This window comes from Mirounga leonina, unplaced genomic scaffold, assembly GCF_011800145.1.
Source record: "Mirounga leonina isolate KUSES-001 unplaced genomic scaffold, KU_Mleo_1.0 Mir_176, whole genome shotgun sequence".
NCBI lineage: Eukaryota > Metazoa > Chordata > Mammalia > Carnivora > Phocidae > Mirounga > Mirounga leonina.
Window position 1 is genome coordinate 32711734 of NW_023270454.1, and position 3958 is coordinate 32715691.

A 3958-nucleotide genomic window follows, 5' to 3' on the forward strand; every position below is an offset into this window, starting at 1 on the left:
GTTAAGACAGTATTTTTTTAAAGGCAGTTAAAATGACAGTTGACGTTTTTTATCAGTGATAATAGATTTCACGAAATGTAAAAGTTTTTCTTCAAAAAGCAGGTGGGGGATGCCTGGGTGGCTCAGTCAGTTAAGGTCTGCCTTCAGCTCAGGACATGATCCCAGGGTCCTGAGATCGAGTCCTGCATCAGGCTCCCTGCTCAGCAGGGAGTCTGCTTCTCCCTCTCCCTCTGCTCCTCCCCCCTGCTCATGCCCTCTCTCTTTAATAAATAAATAAAATCTTTCAAAAAAAAGCAGGTGGAAAACACTTTTTTTGAAGTCTTTACTTATTTGAGAGAGAGTGAGAAAGAGAGAGAGAGAGCACAGTCTCTCTCTAAGTAAAATAAAGCCTTAAAAAAAAATACTGATGCAGGTGCTACAACTGATTTCACCAATTAGAAATTCTGCTTTAATAATTAGGGATGGGGGCCCAGCAATAGCATTTATTTAAAGTTTCTCAGTGATTCTAATATTTTAAAAAACCCCAATAAATCAAGCATACAGAAAATAAATAAGGACAGAGAAGATGCGACTAACACAATATTATCAAGCATAATCTAATAGATCTATTGAGCAGACAGCTCAATTGGAAAAAAAAAAGCAAGATCTTTAACTGGACACTTCCCAAAAAGAGGGTAATGGTCATTAAACATATGAGAAAAGCCCAACCATTTTTGTCATCAGCTAAATGTGAATTAAAATCACCAGGAGAGGGGCGCCTGGGTGGTTCAGTCGTTGAGCGTCTACCTTTGGCTCAGGTCATGGTCCCGGGGTCCTGGGATCGAGCCCCACATCGGGCTCCCTGCTGGCTGGGAAGACTGCTTCTCCCTCTCCTGCTCCCCCTGCTTATGTTCCTGCTCTCGCTCTCTCTCTGTCAAATAGATTAAAAAAAAAAAAAAATCACCATGAGAGGCCACTACAACCCTACCAGAGTGGCTAAAGTGGAAAAGATAACATGAAGTGTTAGGGAAGGTGTGGAGTGACCGGAACTCCCAAGCACCACGGGAGGGAGCGTGAGCTGGCGCACCTGCTTTGGAAAGTAGCTTGACAGTATCTACTAAAGCGGGTTATATGCAAGCCCTGTGACCCAGCACTCCTGCTCCTAGGTATATACCCAATAGCAAAGCATACATACGTTCACCAAAACACCTATACAACACTTCTGGTAGTAGCACTATTCATAGTGGCCAAAAACTTAGGGAAAAAACCCTAAATCTTCAACAGTACAGTGGATGAAAAATTGTGGTAAATTCATACAATGGAATACCTCATAATGATAATAAATAAGCTACAACCACACCCAGTACAAATGAAATTCACAAATATAATGTTGAATAAAAGACATCAGGCACACAAGAATAAGTTTTGCATGATTCCATTTGTATAAAGTTTGAAGCCCGGCAAAATCAATCAGTAGCACCAGAAGGCAGGACAGTGGTGGGTGGGGGAGGACATGAATTACTAAAAACACATGATTTCTGGTAAAAAACAGATATGAAGAGAACCCTCATTCAGGAAACAGAAGCCACATATCTTTTTCACTCATTAATGAAATATTTATAAAATTGGCCAGAAAAGATGTCTTAACAATATTGCACAGAACAAATAAATATGGTTCTCTGACTATAATGCAATTTAATAATAAATGTTCATTGTGGAAAATTTGGAAAATAAAGGAAATAAAAACATTAAAATTGAAATTGCCTGTATTCTCATAATCCAGACATTTCCACTCAATATTTTAGAGCATATGCCTTTTAGTCTTACTTCTGTATATTCTAACATGGTTGAAATCATTCTGTATATATATCTTGTTACCTTCTCCTTCCTCTTGAGAATTATTTATGGCTGCTATGGCTTATTATAAAGGTTACCCAGAAGGAACAAGGGAGTGAGGTATCATTCTCCACTTTATAATGAGGAGTAAGGAATTCCTCCCAGAGGATTAGTCCTTTGAGCATATTCTGAACTGTGTTTGTTGCTGTAAACAGCAATCACAAGTATCATTGGTCACAATTTATAGTCAGGGTCCTGTGACTGCCCGCAAGTCCTTCACCATCTAGTTAGGATACACAGAGTCCTTTTTCAGCCTCCAGCCTTCAACCATCCCTCTCCCCTCTCCGTAACAGCTCCTTGTTCACCATTTTGGTGAGTCCTCATTCTGTATCATTTGGATGAGAGACAATCCTCCTCTCACCTCGATCTCCCATTGCAAAAACCAAAGCATCCAGACCCTCACGCAATTTAAACTTGGCTCAGAAGGTCCTGTCCCCTGAACCTTTCATTCTTGGGCAAGTAGCCCAAGGACAGAGAGAGGCACGTTTGGTGGTTATTCATCTCATGCAGCAAGACCGGTGCGCAGACCAAGTGCCCACTGAGAGACCATTGCTGGGCTTCTCCTGATCCAGCTTTCTGTCCATTTCAACACCTAGCCCTCAGGGCCGCCATGGATCCTGTGAGGGCCCCTAAATCCTTCTGGTAAAGTATCTTTTTACTTAAGCTAGCTTGCAAACAAACAGTCTGAAATATTGCTGCAAGAACATAAAAATGAAGTAAGTCTTGAGGGAGGAGAAGGTGGAGCACTCAGAGTAGGATATTCAGCATTTAGTGTGGAGAGATGTGGGGAGGCCAAAGGAGTCTGTGGAAACTTGGGGCATGGCAGGCATTGTCCAGTGTTGTAGGTAGCCAGACCAAAGCCACTGTGCAGCCTCTAGACTTCATTGAGGTCTATTATTAATAGTCTAGAAATGGAATTTGATTTTTAATAGTGTTTATATTGCTACCCCTCCCCAATAAGAGAGGAAAGAATTATGTCAAGTAAAAGATACATCTTATTAAAACATTTTTCTACACTGAAAATGACAAAACCTTGAGAAGCATTGACAAGCCATGAGAAAGCCCAAAGACCTAACAGTGGAGACATATATCAAGCCTCAATGTTGTTAATATGTCAGCTTATCCCTAAATAATGTATGAATTTAATGAAATGTCAATCAAATGCCAGGAGGGGGAGAGAAAGAAAGAATTGACAAGCTGATTCTAAAATTAGGAGGACAGTGGAAAAGACCTAGAGTAGCTAGGATAATCTTGAAGGACAACACTGAAAGATTAACCATAGCAGATCTCGAGATTTATTAAAAAGCTAGAGTCATCAAGACACCATGGTATTGGCACCAAGATATTCAAATAGATCCATGGAACAGACTGAAGAGCCCAGAAACAGGCCTACACATATTCAATTACTTTATAACAAAGGCATTTCTGCAATTCAGTGAGGGAAAGAATAGTCCTTTCAATAAGTAGTCCTGGATCAATTGTATATCTATATGAGAAAAATGAGCTTTGACCTCCCTTAACACTATACACAAAAATTAATTCAAAATGGATTATAGGGGCACGTGGGTGGCTCAGTCGGTTAAATATCTGCCTTCGGCTCCTGTGCCAATCCCAGGGTCCTGGGATCGAGTCCATCATTGGGCTCCCTGCTCAGTGGGGAGCCTGCTTCTCCCTCTCCTTCTGCTGCTCCACCTGCTTGTGCTCTCTCACCCTCTCCCTCTCTGTCAAATAAATAAATAAATAAAATCTAAAAAAAAGTGGATTATAGATCTTACCATGAAAGGTAAGACAATAAAGTTTCCAGAAGAAAACAGAGGAGAGTATTTCCATAACTTTAGGAATGGTCAAAGATTTCTTAAGGAGGGTACCATTAAAAACAAGGCTGATTCATTGGACCACATTAAAGTTAAGAGCACTCTCTTCACCAAAAAATACCATTAAGAGAGCAGAGAAAGAGGCAAACTGCAGACTGACAGATGTTCACAATACAGATATCCGACAAAGTATTAGTGTCCAGAATATGTAGAGACTATGAATAAAAAAACCCCAACAACCCGATAATCCAATGTTTTAAATGAGCAAA